The 17893-nt window shown below is 36.3% G+C and overlaps 1 protein-coding gene and 1 pseudogene across 4 annotated transcripts in view; one reads left to right on the top strand and one right to left on the bottom strand.

The window, feature by feature from the left end:
* The window catches only part of LOC143223118 (uncharacterized), a 105408-nt pseudogene extending 95438 nt beyond the window's left edge, over nt 1-9970 (bottom strand). The window contains exons 1-2 of the transcript XR_013012671.1: nt 9814-9970; nt 4338-4473 (exon numbers count right to left, since the gene is read on the bottom strand). The product of XR_013012671.1 is annotated as an uncharacterized LOC143223118 (transcript). The remainder of the gene's footprint in view (nt 1-4337; nt 4474-9813) is intronic.
* Nucleotides 9971-17582: 7612 nt separating this feature from the next.
* Nucleotides 17583-17893, top strand: part of LOC143223115 (enolase-like) — a 35000-nt gene continuing 34689 nt past the window's right edge. The window contains exon 1 of one of the 3 annotated variants that reach the window (XM_076450602.1): nt 17583-17770. The gene's annotated coding sequence lies outside the window, so the exon portion shown is untranslated. Of the gene's footprint in view, nt 17813-17893 lie in introns of all 3 variants that reach the window. The other 2 variants (XM_076450601.1, XM_076450604.1) reach the window with 2 other exon arrangements.

The following is a 17893-nucleotide window of genomic DNA, read 5'->3' as shown; positions in this document are numbered from 1 at the left end:
GAACTTTAAAAGGCACAGCAAATTCAGGTGGAGAAAAAAGGTTGCCAAACTCTTTGTCATCTAAAATATGTGGCAACATCAGAAGATGATAGTTACTTCAAATAATGATCAAAATCTCAACTAATAATTGTTGATAATTCCATAGTCAAGATTCCCCCACTTGAAGCTTGTGTAAATGTTGTGTACAAAGCAGTAACTAAAACTTTGAAATTTATAATTCAAAATAAATAATTAATAATCAAACACAATTTTGATGATAAAAAGTATGAAAAGTTTGTACTTAATGATAAAGTTCTGTAACTGGGTAGAAACAAAACTTCTTCAGAATAAGTTATAAATTAGTACTATATTATAGTATAGGATTATACATAGTAAACTTGATAAGAGTAAATTAATACAAAGATAATAAAACATGAATATAGCACAAACTAAAAGTCTGAACATTAGCACTGTCAAGCAGGATGTGATCGTCAGGTAAGGTATGTAGAATAACATAGGGGGAGTCATGTGAGTGTGTGGCACTTTATTTGTGGAGGTTTGTCATATCACAGTTTGCATAAGAAAATGGATTAATGTAAACCAAGGAGTGTACGTGAATGAAAGGCTTGTGGCATATGACAAAATGTCTGTAAACAGAGAGTAATACTGAACAAGAATAAGTATGTATATGAGCAGAAGTAAGGTACATGGTCAGAAATAAATAATTCTTTTTAATAAAACAAGACACATCAAGTACCTTCTGTCAGATGAAATTTCTAGGGTTAAAATAGAGGGAGAAGTGTAAGCCTAAATGTAAAACCCACTTAGACTCAGAAAAGATCTTTAAACAAAGGACAAAAAAAAATATTGATAGCTTTCATGATAACTGAATATGATATATATGGAAGCTCTGTAATTACCTACTGAAGTATAATTTTCCTACACTGAAAATGTTTTTCTGATAGGCACTTACTTCTCCTCACATAAATAGCTATTCTTGTTTGGTGTTGCCCTCCATATGCAAACAAATTGTTTGTGTGTATCAAACTTTCTATCTCCTATCAACTGTAATTGACTGTTTCCAATGTATCTTTCATGCAAGTCATCATGTGTCAACTCTGCACCAATAAGAGTGTGACAAACTTATGATGCATGCAACTCCTTCTATTCTATTCAACTGGCACTTTGAGTTTTGGCAGAAGATAAAAGCATCACTTTTCTATGGGGAGAAAGAGTGCTAAGTGAGAAAAGTAAGTACTTACTGGAAATATGGTACACTTCCTCCAACTCACATAAGCAGCTGGAATCTCACATTGAATAGATGGAGTAACGAGCACAAAGGATACTTCCTTAGATGAGACAGACATATTCTAAGATATGCTATGGAGAATTGCACCATTTCTGGACCAGTTATACTTTTCACACATTGTAGAAAGATATTGCATATATGGGAGGAAAAAATAGACACACAACCAACACTGAAAGAACTATGATCAGAAAGTGACCCAAACAAAGCAATATTTATGTAACTCAATCACAGAAATTATAAAAGTTGGTAAAATTAAAAACACATAAAGTAGGAAAAGCAGGACAAACTATACACAGAAAATCAACCACATCCAAAACCCATGCTGCTTAGAACCAACATCCAAGCAGGATTAGGATGAGGATAACATTTTAAGATAACTGTAATAAAAAACCCAGCCACCAGGTACCAACATCCACCTGGAGGTAATAAAGAGGATTATACTACCAACAAACCAGCTACAATCCAAAACCCAGCCATCTAATGAGGGTAAGAAAGAGGATCATACCACCTTCACCTCGATTTCATGAGGCAGGAAGGAATCTAGTAACCTCCAACTCATGAATGCAGCATGTGTAAATAAGAAACTGATAAATCAAATCAAGAAAAATAAAATCTACATAATATCTCAAAAGTGAAACTGACTAGAACCACCCCAAGCACATTAACATCCTCAGAATAAACAAACAGAGGGAAAGCTATATGGAAAGAACTGTAACAATCTACAATTACCTCCACCATGACCCACAACACTGATGGAGTATAAGTAAAGGACAAACACAGACATCAATAATACATGCAAGAATGTATGTTGATTGATTTTACTAAAAATCCAAAACCTGCCCACTGGGAACAAACATCCATGTGGGAGTAGGATTACTGATCTCAAATGAAAGGGTGAACTGCAATTTTGATGTTTAACTCCCATTTGTTTTTGTTCTATACAGGAGAATATAGTGTCATCTGCAATTTAATGGTTCTATAATAATTTCTATCTTTCTGTCTACATTTCATTAATCCATTCACAGGAAGATGCCTCCATTGCCCCAGCAGCTGGGAACTGGAAAGTGGTAAGGACTCTGAAACATTACTAGAAGAAAAAAAGAGGTAAAACATAATAGAGAGTTCAGAGAAATGACAACACTTAATGTGGTGACAATTGGTGACCATGGAACCATAATTTTAAAAGCAAATCATACCAATTTATTTTTATATAAGACATGAACAGGGATAGCCAATTATCCCCTTCTGCTTTACCCATGTAATCAGTCAGTGTGTATGGTCTGGGAATGGTGAACTTATGAAACAATTCTATTGCAAAAATAAACCAACAAGCAATCTCAGAGGAAGGAAGGGAAAGTGGCTAAACAAAAGATATCCTCATGAGCTGCCAAAATGTTAGGAAGGAAAAATGATCCAGAAAAAGGAAAAATACATAGAAGGATAATGAGTATGTGAAACAATGAAAAATAAATAGACCACTGACATCCACAAGCAAACAGAAGAAAGGAAGGAAAACATAAGGGAAGGTGAAACAAGAAGCACTGGGAGAGTGGTTCAAATGTAGGTAAAGTGGAGCAGTGCAGGATCATATTTATATCCCATCCAGAAGAGCAGCCTACCGCAGAGGAAGAAAAATCTAGAATGAACATATCCAAAAGCTAAATGTAGAGGTAAATACCTGCAGGACTGGGAAAAAATGAAAGGTGTGAGACAGGACAGCCTGAAAATACAAAATTGAAGTTCCTGATCCACAAGTCAAGACAAGAAATCTTCATGACTAACAACAGTGACCCTGGATCCAAAACCCAATGATGAAAAAAATTCCATTTGCACTGACCAACTTCCAGTAAGAAGGACGAATGAACCTAACAGATAAGAGTCCAACTGTTGGGAGAATATGGACCACCTCACAAGTGACCAGAAAAAAAAAAAAAGGCATGAAAACAGAGGACAGGAAAGTCTGGATGAAACACAAATGACTGAGGATTGCAAAGAAGGGATGGAGACAAGAGAAAAGGTGATGAAGGAGGAAGTTGGATATGGAGAAGCTACAGAAAACAGCTGAAACAGCTGGCAAAGAGTTATCAGAAGAACCAAACATGGAGTGTCAAGGATGAACAAAATCACCCAGAGAAGAAAAAGAATGGAAAAATAGATAAATGTATAGGTCCAATCCTGACTAAAAATGCAGATAGCCAGAGCAAGAAGAGAATGAACTGAAAACTAAATCCAAAGCAATCAGTTGTAACTAGACATAGCAAAAGCTTCAATGTGAGGAGTATCCCAGTGAGATCAAAGCCATCAGAAAACAAACGAATCAAGATATCACACCATAAGATAATTGTTTGAAAAGGAATCTGATCCACAATAAGAGCAAAAAGAACCCAAACCATAACATGCACCGATAAGAATATCAAATGTGTCACCTAATTTACAAATATAATTATATATGTTGCTTTAATTATTCACCATGAAATTACAAAGTGCAGTATTTTTTAAGAATTATAACAAAATGGAAAAATTAATGTAGTATACATTTTCTACTTGACACAACTTGTGCTTTAGTGCATATCTACTATTTGTTGTATGGTTTACTACAGTCAATTAATTTATGTTTTTATATTGATCTAATTTATCTATTTGAAAAGAGATCAGAAAGCCAAGTAACTGTACAATTAAAATGAGTTTTAACTCATTTCTGTTTCATAAAATTGGATGTGTAACATATGATGAAATTATTCAGTTGTTAGAAACCCTGATCCAATGAACTGTACTCAAAATTATGATTTTTACATTTTCAAATAAAAGTATGGTATACAAAGAAAAACATTTCCATTTTAGAACATTTTTCCTTTGTGGAGTACACACATTTCAACAGTTTACTTTTAAAGTTCATTCTGTAAGTTTCTTTTCCAAATATAACACTTTGTAAACAATTACATTTTAAACAAAACTTTATAAAATATTCTGTGATATTTTACTATAACTGGCTTCAAAAACTGAACATCAAATCACAAAAACATTACAAGGAACACATGACTACACTTACCTGAAATTAGGTGAATCCTGCAAACATTCTTCAAGTTCTACAATAGATTTCATATCAATGATTTATCTAAGTCTTGTATATGGCTCTAAGTAACCAATAAAGGAACATTATCCAGTGTCAAACAGGTTTTCATATACTGAAATATAAATGTTGAAAAATATGGCTTTTATTAACCACTAACACAAGTGCATATGAAAATATTGTCCAGATACATTACACGCTTACAAATATTCATTAAAATTATCAATGCCTTAAATAGCTAAAAATTCTCTAACTGTAAAGAAAATTAATCACAATTTGTGTTTGCTTGGCATTTTATGGCACAAAGCAACTACACTATCTGCACCAAACAGCCAGTAAAAAAATTTAAAATAAAGTAAAATTATTAAAATTAATAAAATGTTAAAACAAAACAAAATCCAATTTGTGAATTAAAAAATTAAATAGTGTTAAAAAGGCCAATGGCCCTTAAAAAATTTAAAACATATGTAAGGTGGACAGTGTCACTTTCACCAATAACATTGTCCAGTGTCAAAACATATCTAAAATGGTGCTGTTGTTCAGAATCATAATGACAACATGATAGTAAAATGTGGACTATTGTGACTCAAGTGTCATACATTGGTGCATCAGTCCCAGATGATAGAAAATGATAAGTTAAAAAACCATGACCAATGCACAGTCTAGTTAGGACAACTTCCTCCTTCTGATCCTTACGGAAACAAGATGGCTAAAGTTCAATAGACGATTTTATCTGGAAAAGCTTGTTATATTGCTCATTCCAAGTTAACTGCCAACTAGCACAGAGATGAGACTTGAATACAGGACCATAGTCCATGTACGAAGTGGGCACAGCAGTGACAGTGCCAGAACAGACAGACTTAGCTGTAGTATCAGCGAGCTCATTCCCGTGAATACCAACGTGTCCTGGTATCCAGAGGAATTGGATAGAAGTGGATATTGAAGAGAAATTGGCCAGTCAATTTTGAATAGTGGTGATAAAAGGGTATAGAACTAAAGTGAAGCAATTCCAGGTCCATTAAAGAGCTAAGCAAGTCAGTATAAATAGAACAATTTGTGTACTGCTTAGCTTATATATGATCCAGGGCCAAGAGAAATATAACAGTGAACACAGAAACTGTAGAGGGGGATCCTGTGTGCAATGACTGAACCATAACAAACCATGGCAGAGCCCAGAGTCACCTGATTTCGAACTATCCCTATAAATGGGAATGAAAAGATGGCTTGAAAGAATTTCAGCAAATAGGAGACTCAACAAAAGGTCACACTTGGGGATGGTAACAAGCTATGGTGAGATGAGCTGCCCAGTGGATACAGCAATGTCATCCAACTGCACATGGATGCAAATACCAAAAGGAACAGTGGTAGACCATTCTGAAAAAGCATGGCCCACTGAGGAAGGAAAAACAACAACTCCAGGTGGGATGCTGTGGTAAGTATCAAAGTTTTGAAGTATACAGTAAAGACAGTTGCAACCAGAAGAGGTGTAGAGGATTTCATGAGAATCTGTATACAAATTCTGGAGTAGGGAAGTCTGGAAAGCCATCCATGCAGAGCAGAAGCCCCTGATAGTGAATGGGGTCCAGTATCTTTAAAGTTGAGGTCTTGGCAGAGTCATAGACCAGAAACCCACAGTCCAGTTTTTATCAAATTATGGCATGATAGATCTATAGCATAAAACATTGATCAGCTCCCCAAGAGATTGGAGAAAGAATATGAAAGATGCCACTGCCCTTGTACACTTGACTCATAGCTACTTGATGTATTGTACAAAGGTCAGTAAAAAAGTAAAAAATAAGCCCAAAGAACTTTGCCTCGGGGAGCATGGGAACCACAACTTCACCAACACAGAGTTCAGGATGAGAGTGAATACCCCATTGGTGGCAAAAGTGCATGCAAACAGTTTTAGAGGGAGAAAAGGTAAAATTATTTGCTGTGGTCCACTTCAGTAAATAACTGAGGGCAGTCTGTAGCTGCCACTCAATAAACCTCACATTTGATGACTAACATAAGATGTGGAAGTTGTCAACACAGTTGACTCCTGCAATGACAGGAGAGAGTTGTCCATTAATGACATTAGACTTTATACTGAAAAGTGTGTCACTCAAGACACAGCCCTGAGGGACTTCAAGTTCACGTAAGAAAAAATGGGAAAGTGTCACACCCACACAAATGTAGAATCACTGGCTTATAGAAAAATTTTAACTGGGAAGGTAAGAGGAACTTGTTTGATTCCAGAAAACAAACAAGACAAGCATTAACCATCCTCTCTAAGGTCTCACAGAGACAACTCTTCAAAGCAACTAGACAGTAGTTTTAAGGAATCTTGGGATCCTTCCCAGGCTTAGAAAAAGGTAGAACAATAGCCTGGGCACCAAACTTCATGAAAAACATTCTCTTGCCAGATCCGGTTAAAAACAATCATAAAAATAACAAGAGAAGCAAAAGAGAAATGTCATGGCATCTCATAATGTACATCAACAGGTCTGACTGATGTACTGCCAGACTGATGAAGAACAAGCTTGAGTTCCACCAGTGTAAAAGAGACAAACCCAAAATGAAAGAGCCAATTGCTCTGCCCAAATATTGATGGCTAAAAAGATGAAGGATGAATCAGTAGTGCTAGATACCTGGCAAAAGCTCTCCCCAAAAGTACTGGCAATGCTCTGGGCATCAACAACTTCCTGGCCATTGGAAAGCAAGATCGAAATGAGGACAGAAGTATATTGTCCACACACCTTTAGAAAGGAAACACTGATGGCTATGGCCTCCAAGGATGTATCAAGTGGCAAAGTTAAAACTGGCACATACTGGTCAACCAGCAATGCCACACTTCCATGCACTTGTCCATCACACAACCTGTTATTGCAGTATAAAGAAAACTGCTGAAAGGTGACTATATTTGCAAGTTTCAAAAATGTTTTTGGAAGGAAAGACACAGGATGATATGAAACAATCAGTGCCTTGATGTCATCTAAATTAGAATGGAAACCTCGACAGTTCCACTGTATCAATGTTGCCATTTTTGTTTATGTGGAGGAGAACTGGACAGAGAGCTCCTCTTTTCTTGACCACATCTTTTCTCTTAATCCTCTTTAACAGAAAGAGGTCTATCAACTTCCATGAAATTGCCATGCGTTAAGTGGGCAGGCCTCTGTCTTTAGAAGAAGATTCCAGTGACTGAGGGCATGAACGAATAATCATTCTGCATCACGCAGCTGGAGAAGAAAAGGGACCTGAGGAAACATTTAAACCCAGAACTAAAGGAAGTGGATATGGAGAGCTGCTGGAAGGAATGGTGGACACAGAGATGGGTGGTGATGTTAACTCATCAACTTTCTTAACCAAGGAGAGCAAAAGACTTTTCACATGGTTTGAAAATGACTCTCTTGGAAGTACAGAAAGATTTTTCTGCACTCCCACTGAAGCAGTAGAATGGAGTGCAGCAGCATATATCTGAGATGAAGTAGTGGACAGTAACTTTTGAGCCTCAGGGTAAGAAATGTTGCGAACCACTTTCAAATGCTGTATCTCTTTTTCCTCTACCCACATAGGGCAGGAACAAAAGTAAGATTGGTTACAGCCACTATAATTAACACAATGAGGGTCCATTTTCCACTTGTAGGGATCATGGTCATTACAACCACAATGAGCACACATTAAGGAACCATAACATGATGTCTTTGAGTGCCTGAACCACTGACATTGGAAACATTTAAGAGGGATAAGAATATATGGCCATACTTTGCAATTTTGATAACCTGCCTTGATAGTCGCAGGTGGACGTGGGGATGTAAACATCAAAATTAGGACACACTGGTCAGCATCAAGGTTCCATCTTTGAGAGTGGAGATAAGCCTCATTGCAGATACTCCTTGGATGGAGATATCAGCGAGGATCTCCAATTCATGGATGTTCTTCAAATTCCACTTGACAATAACTCATGATGAATTCAAAGTAGCATGCAGAGTAACTTGAATGGATATATCCCCGATAGCCTTCAAATGCAAGAGGAGTTCACTGTGTTTTGGAATAGATTTTTCCACCAAGATATCCCCAGGACATCACTTTTTGACTGACTTATGAGAGTCAACAAGCCCCTCTAGTCCCTTCTGAATAAAAAAGTGGAGACTTCTGCCCTAAAGATTTGTCTGATAAAGAATGTAATATTAGAAAATGAGGTACAGGTGTTTAAGAAGTTTAAGGTTGCTGTTCAGATTTTCAAGATGTGGTCTGTTTTTCACTAGTTTATTTTTATTTTAATTTAGGGGATTTACAATAAATACAGCCACTGAATGATTTGAACCAATGTCATTAATATAAATGAGAAATAATTATAACAGCACAGATCCTTGACACACACCACTTGAGAAATTCTTCAATTAGACTACATTACCAACCAGTTTTTGCTTTCTCTCACTTATCCAACCTTCAATCCATTTTACTCACTAATCCCCTATTATTTATATGACATCTTTTCAGTTGTTTGAATATCCATATAAATAAAATAATTTTTCTTTATCCAGATAAATGCAACAAGTAACATCCTAAAGGAAACTAACTGGTTACAACAGCATCTTTGCTTTCTAAAGTCATGTTGCCTCAATGACAAATTGATTAATTTCAAATTTCAATCAAATAGTTCTACAAATAATGTTTTATCAAACAACCTAAATTGAAAATTTCCTCACCAAAAATTAGTACTAGCCTGAAATTCCTCAGACAGTGACCAAATAGAAAAACTAAATTAAAAATATATTAGCTTTCAGCTTACTGGTTTACTTTTATATTGTTCACTTTAAATGAGGTCTTTATGCTGCATTACAGCAAATAACTTTAATGTCTTTGCCTGTGACAACACTCAATGTAACAAACTTGCAAAAAATATGGTGAAATGAATACTTTCCTATGCATAATATATGTAAGCAATTTCAACCAAGGGTGGTTTTTGTTTAAATTTATTATGTGATTGACAATTATGTGTTTATACAATACTGAGGGGCCCTCAAAGTGTAAACAAGCCATGGAACAAAACGTCAATTTTGTGCTTAATAAACATTTTAGGATCTGTTTAACTTAAGTTTAAAATTAAAAGCCATCTGTTGCCCCTCTCAAATACTACAGATATACTATTCACTATAAGTAATCACAAATAGTATCATTACTTGTACATAAATACCATTTAAAAGTTATAACTTCACTTTATAGGCTAGAAATTAAAATAATTACTTTATTAATGTATTCGTACAATGAAACCGTAATCACAAAAGCGAATATCACACTAACACTTATTACATCTGTATCTAGAAGTAGGAGTGTAGGTTTTAACACCGGAGGTAAATACCGGAAGCAATGGTGTTCCTAGAACTAGAATTTAGAAATAACAGCAATAATTCTAATAATACATTAAATAATACACACAGAATAGAATTTATGCTAAAAACTACTATCTTACATGGATGATCGTCGGCGAAGTTCCAAATATTTAACCATAAACGTACATATATCCACAAATGAAATTTCGAGTGACCTTTAACACATCTTACTTACGAAACTATCAAAACAATCACTCAAATACGTGCCAGAACTACCTCATGACGATTATTTTGTCACCAGCGCCACCATTTCTTTAAATGTTTAAATTGAAAATATTATATAGTAAACAAATGTTGATATTTAGCAGTTATAAGTGAACATCACAAATAATACAATAGCACAGAAAATATGTTAAAGAAAGTCTTGTTCAAAATCATCTTAAATTAATTGTCCATACCAATAAGGACTAAGATATTTATTCTCTTCTATGAGAAGATATAAATGGTAGAAGAATAAAATATATATTTATACTAGATAAAACAAGGGATAAAACAATTCGAAAATTCTCAGTACTTACATATCTGTTAAGTATTAAAATTAACAGATGAAGTATTAGAGTCATGTAAGACGCTCGTTAGGTGTCGTCGAATCTTCCCAAATCCGGCCCGGCATGGCCAAGTGTGTTAAGGCGTTCGACTCGTAATTCGAGGGTCGCAGGTTCCAATCCCCGTCACACCAAACATGCTTGCCTTTTCAGCCGTGGGGGCGTTATTATGTTACGATCAATCCCACTATTCGTTGAAAGAAAGAGTAGCCCAAGAGTTGGCGGTGGGTGGTGATGACTAGCTGCCTTCTCTCTAGTCTTACACTGCTAAATTAAGGACGGCTAGCGCAGATAGCCCTAGAGTAGCTTGGCGCAAAATTAAAAAAAAAATCTTCCCAAATAACACCGAAATTGTTTTCCGGCAACCACTGTTTCTCAATGTTTTTGTTCCCACAATGGGATTAAGTACATTTTATAATAAAAATTTTATTAGCGCGGGACTAATTCGCTTAAGGGACTTCACTTACGAATTTGTCTCTCGTTGGCTTCCCATAAAAACTATTATCGAGTTATGTTAGGATTTATCTGAAAGTGTGATACCGGTTCAAGTCAGACAGTAATACAAAAAGTTGTATGATGCTATTCCAGAAGAATGGAAAGACTTAGTCGAAAGAGAGATTCTCCCAATTACAGGTACGACACAATTTAATTTTGAGGTGTGTGATTCAGATGGCGAAAATGTTATTCACTTAAGATAATATACCTGAACTCCATCCCCCTACTGAAGAAATTACTGCTTGGAAAGATACAGGGTGTTCGGAAAGTCACTGTTCACTTATACATTTATTATCAGACATGTTTCAATACAGAATACAGAAGGTAAATATGAATGACAATTATAAATAATGTTGAAAGTGACCCCCGTTGGCATCAATAAAGGCTTGGATCCTTCTTATTTTGTTTCTAAATACCGCTATCAGTTGCTGGCTTGAAATAGACTGAATGAATGCTGTTATCGCTGCTTTCATGTCATCTAGCGTGTGCGGACGATCACAATACACTGCAGATTTTGCTGCTCCCCATCGATAAAAGTCTGGTAGATTAAGATATGGTGAGTGTGGAGGCCACACGTCTTTGGAAATAATGCGGTCTCCAAAATATTCCTTTAATAACCGCATAGATCTGTGAGATGTGTGGGCAGTAACACCATACTGTTGAAACCACGAGTAATTGATTTCATCACTTGTCATCTGACCGATGAAGGTGTGAAGAATCTCCGAACAATAGCGCTCGCTGTTTATTGTGTTCATAAAGAAAATAAGGCCAACAATTCGACGTCAGGAATTCGCAACCCACACACCAACCTAAAAATCATGTAGGGGTGTTCCGTGCAAACTGTGAGGACTATCGGATGACCACAATCTTAAGTTTTGCGAATTAACGTAACCCGAGAGATGAAACCATGCTTCGTCGGTGAAAATGGTCACATCCAACGCATTAGCTGCATTCTCTTCGATAAATCGGTTAAACCATCTGCAATAACGTATTCGTTTTTCATTATCAGTTGCTTCCAGTTCTTGTACCGCCATTATTTTGTATGAAAAAGCTTTAATTTCTTTCTGACGACCTTATGAGCAGTTTCAAGACCAATATCATGCTGCTGAGCTAACTTTCGTAATGATTTTGATGGACTCTGCATCACACTGTCAGAAATATCCAACAGTTTCTCCTCCGATAGCTTTGCTGGCCTTCCACAGCGTCTGGCATCATCCACTGATCCAGTTTCCTGAAAATTATCAACAAGGTTAGGAACTGCATTGCGATGTGGAACAGGTATATCTGGGAATTTTTCAGCAAATCGCTGTCGCACCACATATGTATATCTACCACCTTCTCGGAATACGTGTTCGACGAGCCATACACGTTCTTCAGTTGTTAAAACCAATTTGGGATCAAAATCTGAAATATAATAAAATATGATTACAAAACTGCACAGTGACTTTCCGAACACTCTGTATTTTAAAAGATACTAACTGGAAAAAATACATAAATATACTTATCACCCATTTAAAGGCTCTGTCTTTGGTGATGTGGATTATTTATTTTAACATAATGCTTTAATGACGAACAATAAACTTGTTCATGTGCAAAAACATGATACTGGTTTATCTATACTTTGTAGTAAAGACACTGAAACAGTGAGACATTTATATTGCCTGTGTCCAATGGTTCAACCCTCATGGACATTAGTTTTCGACACTATTTCCTTTATCATTCAAAAATCAGTACCAATGAATTAGAAACGGCGAATTCTTGTACAGAGCTCCCTAGAAGGATTAAGAAAAGATGAGAGCCTACAGTGTGTGTTTTTGATTACCTTAGCTAAATATTGTATAATGACTGTTAGGAAAATTTGTTTAGCCAAAAATATCCATTTAAATCTGTTGCCATTCTATAAGGGTCAATTAAGAAGGAAAATAAGTTTTGGTTATTCCAGGTATGTTATTCGTAATGATGTCGATTCTTTCTTTCAATTTTTTTCTAAACTTGTTCGTCCTTATTCACAACGTTACGTTATTGTGTATCCTTTGATATGAGCTTTTACAGATAGTAGTATGCGTATTCAATTGTATATAACTGTGTGTTTTATCTTTATACTTGTTTTGTATGTAATATATGTAATTATGAGGCCTCTTCAAGAGGTTTGTAAATAAAAAAAAGATAGATACAAATGTCATCATAAATCATTGATCTAAACCAGTTCTAAATTTTTACTTGAAAAAAAAAGACGATTTGTGTATGTACACTACTGGCCAAAATCTTACGGCCAATGAACAACGTGCTATCGCTGGTGAGATTGGGCGTAGTAAAACTGCTGTTGCAAGTTTCTTAAAAACCCTGAGAGATACGGAACGAGAATTTCAAGTGGTTGGCCTAAGAAAATTTCGCCGGCGTTGAGCAAGAGGATTCGATAGGTTGTTCGGCAAGACACCAGCCAATCGTCAAACCAGATTAAGGTCTTTACAGATGCAGAATGCAGCTCAAGAACAATAAGATGGCATCTATGAGAGAAAGGCTTTAAAAACCGTAAACGTCTTTAAAGGCCACGCCTCCTTCCACAACACGAAACAGCTCGGTTAAACTTTGCTGAGAAGCACCAAACATGGGACGTAGAAAAGTGGAAGAAGGCTTTGTTCTCTGATGAGAAACAATTTAACCTGGGTGGTCCAGATGGTTTCCAACATTACTAGCACGATACGGATATCCCACCGGAGACATTTTCTACACGACACAGTGGAGGAGGTTCCGTCATGATCTGGAGTACTTTCTCTTTCCGTGCAACAATGGAGCTTCAGGTTATACAGGGGCGTCAAACAGCAGCTGGCTACATTGGCAGGTTGGACAGAGCATCCTTATTGATTGAAGGCCCTCGCTTGTGTGAAAATGACTGGATCTTTCAGTAGGACAACGATGCAATCCACAATGCCCTCAGGACAAAGGACTTTTTTCTTGGCGAATAACGTGATTCTTTTGGACCATACAGCGTGTTTGCCCGAACTTAACCCCATTGAAGATGTTTGGGGTGGATGGCAAGGGAAGTCTATAAAAATGGACGTCAATTCCAAACGGTGCATGATCTTCGTGAAGCCATCTTCACCACTTGAAATAACATTCCAGCAAGCCTTCTGCAAACGCTCATATCGACCATGCCAAAGCGAATGTTTGCAGTTATTTGCAATGACGGCCGTGCAACTCAGTACTGAGACTTCTTGTTGGGCATTTCCTACCCTGTTTAGAACTTCGTTTCGGTATGGTCTTAAACTTTTGACCAGCTAGTATTTAGGCTAATTTCATAGTGCTCACATTTTCCCAATTAAATGCTAAAAAGTTTTTTTTTTATTACCTTTTCTTATTTTCATCTTTCGAAGCTCTACTCAAATAAGTGGTTGAGTCTAACAACGCAAAATGCATATTTTTTCTTTATGTTCATTGGCCTTAAGATTGTGGCCAGCAGTGTATGTGCATTTGTGTTTCTCAAGAAACAGAAACGTATCTTAAGCCCAGAGTATGGTCTAGTTACTCTAGAATTAACGTGTCGAGCTTGAAATCGAGAGTCTCGAGTTTTGAACATCATACTACCAAACATGCTTTTTTTAATTTCGGCTCTTATAAAGTTATACTGCTCTAATAGCAAATGCTGCTGTTCGGTTAAGACTAGCTCGCTTCAGGTGGCATTTCTTACTTTCAATCTCATCCGTGGCTAAAGATAAGAAAATATATTTTTCTAGTGAATATTTGTTTTGGTTTGTTTTGAATTTCGCGAAAACTGCACGAGGGCTATCTGCGCTAACCGTCCCTAATTTTGCAATGTAAGACTAGAGGGAAGACAACCAGTCATCACCACCCACCGCCAACTCTTGGGCTACTCTTCTACCAATGAAGAGTGGGATTTATTGTCACACTATAATGCCTCCATAGTTGAAAGTGCAAACATATTTAGTAGTACAGGAATTCAAACGAATAGTTTGATTGACCGATACGTTATAACGCCCCCACGGCTGAAAGGGTAAGCATGTTTGGTGTGACGGGGATTCGAACCCGCGACCCTCGGATTACGAGTAGAATATCTTAACCACCTGGCCATGTTGGACCGTACTTAAAATACTGACGTATTATAAGATTTGCCCTCCGCTAGTAGAGCGGTAAGTCTACGAATTTACAGCGCTAAAATCAGGAGTTCGATTCCCTTCGGTGGGCTCAGCAGATAGCCCGATGTGGCTTTATAATTAGAAAATACACATTATGAAATTTTTGCTGAGGAAACTGGAATTTAAAAATTAACGACGAATATTACATAAAGATAGTGTGCATATAGTACAGCAATTAACTCTCTATAAGCAAGAGCATATTTGATCATTTAAGAGAACCATTATTCAATATTTTCACATTTTAAACATGGAAGGATTTTGTTTGTTTGTTTGTTTGTTTGTTTTGGGAATTTCGCACAAAGCTACTCGAGGGCTATCTGCACAAGCCGTCCCTAATTTAGCAGTGTAAGACTAGAGGGAAAGCAGCTTTTCATCACCATCCACCGCCAACTCTTGGGCTACTCTTTTACCAACAAATAGTGATTGACCTTCACATTATAATGCCCCCACGGGTGAAAGGGCAGACATGTTTGGCGCGACCGGGATTCGAAACCGCGACCCTCGTTTTAGGATTCGAACGCCTTAACACGCTTGGCCATGCCCATAATTTAATTCAACTTCCTATGAAATGATAGGGTTTTTATAGTTTGAATGAATAATTATTGAACCTACGTGTTTTTCTGATATCATGAATTATAAAACTCACTGGTAGTTGAGATTATGAGAGATATATTAGAAAATTACTTTCCCGCCAATGCATCCAAGTATTAGATTGCATAAAGCATCAGAAATAAATTAATGTGTGTTGTCAAATTCAATTGTGAAAAATTAAAATAAAAACTTGATACCATCCCCTTCACAATCATAAATGAAGACATTTCAGTACTTTGTGCATCTTCTGCGTTCCAATGACTGTAGTTTTTAAAAATTAAAGAAATTAAAGATAAATCTGATTGAAGAAGGATGGGTCTAAAAGGCTCTGTGTATATCATCTTTAAATTTCCTTCAGATTCTTTTTTGATATTATTTCATTCTTGTGTCACTTTTTGCTGATTTTTCATCCTATTCTTCCTGGTCTTTTAATTTTCAATCACATTTTTCATGATCTCCTTTAATCTTTTTTTACTTGTTTCTTTTAAATTTGTCTTAATAATTACATTAAGCCCGGCATGGCCAGGTGGGTTGAGACGTTCGATTTGTAATCTGAGGGTCGCGAGTTCGAATCTCCGTCACACCAAACATGCTCGCCCTTTCAGTCATGTCGAGAAAACCCACTTGTAGAGAAAAATATATATGTAGAAATGGCTCGTTTGGGCTAAGAAGGAGGTCGAAACGTTGTTCGCTTTTCTACGCAAAACCTTTTCTCAACCCAAACGAGCCGTTTTTACATATATGCTCGCCTTTTCAGTCATGGGGGCGTTATAATGTTACGGTCAATCTCACTATTTGTTGGTAAAAGAGTAGCCCAAGAGTTGGTGGTGGGTGGTGATGACTAGCTGCCCTCCCTCTAGTCTTACATTACTAAATTAAGGATGGCTAGCGCAGATAGCCCTTGAGTAGCTTTGCGTGAAATTCAAAACAAACAAACAATAATTACATTATCTCAAGAAACACTTGAATCTCACTACTTTAACTCAACATCATCATCTTCAGCAGTTAAAGTTGTGTTTAAAATATATTCAGACTTCTTTTTTATTTTCACCAAAGTAATATCCCACTTCTGACACAACCTATCAAAATATCGTATTCATAATCTGGCTTCGAATATACGAAAAATATTGACATCTACTAAGAGCTTTTCAACTTTCGAGGCCTCTTTAATATCTTATGCCCTCTAATTAACATATAAATTGCAATATTACAAATACAGCTTACAACAGTATATTCATATACCAAAATGAGACTACAGCATGGCTAAAAGAAATATAACTTATCAACTCTTTGAAGTTACTATGTGTTACGTAGCCTTAGTTTGAGGCAAAGGTCAAGGCAGTTCTGGTACTACTACTATTACTTACAGTATTTTCACAAGGGCGTTAACTAAATGCAGAACAATTGTTTATGTCTTTCCTAGTTACGCAAGAGTAAAAATCTGTCATTTCTCAACTTTCATAAAACTATAAAATCAGAAAACATGCAACAACGGTTTGTTCGTTTTTTTTTCGCAAACAAATAGTTTAGGGCTATCTGTAGTAGCCATCTCTAATGCTGAAGCGATAGATTAGAGGAAAGACAGCTAAATAACACCATTCATGGCCATATTTTTCAATAATATTTTGCCAGCGAATAGTGGGATTAACCATAATATTATAACACTTCCACAACTGAAGAGGCGAGAATGTTTAATGACGGAATTTTAACTCGCTATTTCAGGCTCGTAATAATGGATCAGGTCTACAGATAACCTTTTGCAGCAAAAATATCCAGTGAATTAGAAATTTTTATTCTACGGAACAGTCGACTGGAAACTATTTAAGCGTTAATATTTTTATCACACAAGTAATTCAAAGAAGTGACGTCATGATACTCGTTTTTCATTTTAATTCAATTGAATGAAACATATAAGACACGGAACCTCACTATACATGATTAAAATTACAAATGTGAGTTTCTGTGTGTTATGAGGTAAATTTAAAGGTTTTGAATTTCAACCAAGTTGTGGCTTTGCGTTATCTATCATCAACGGCCAAAATTTAATAGTAAGATAAAATTCGAATCAGAACACTGCAAGATGTACTCATATTTTTCATTTCTGTTTAATGAGGAAATATTTTGAAAAACAAACACGCTAGAGTTCGTGCTGCCGAGAACAAAAGGAAGAAACTGATGTCAGAAATCTTTGCTTGAGAAAGCGTGCAGTGTATGGGAAGTTTGGTGTTAGTATCTTCACATAAATTTGTGAGGTGGGTTTGACTTAATATTTGAAGCCGAAGAGGAAAAGAGAGGTAGAGTTTGATCATTTAGTCGCAAAGCATAATTAAGGATTAATTAGATACTAGGGCGATTAACGCCAATTGATGTTAACA

This window comes from Tachypleus tridentatus, chromosome 8 (assembly GCF_004210375.1).
Source record: "Tachypleus tridentatus isolate NWPU-2018 chromosome 8, ASM421037v1, whole genome shotgun sequence".
Classification (NCBI taxonomy): domain Eukaryota; kingdom Metazoa; phylum Arthropoda; class Merostomata; order Xiphosura; family Limulidae; genus Tachypleus; species Tachypleus tridentatus.
The sequence above is the reverse complement of the archived record's forward strand: the minus strand, read 5'-3'. Positions and strand labels throughout refer to the sequence as shown.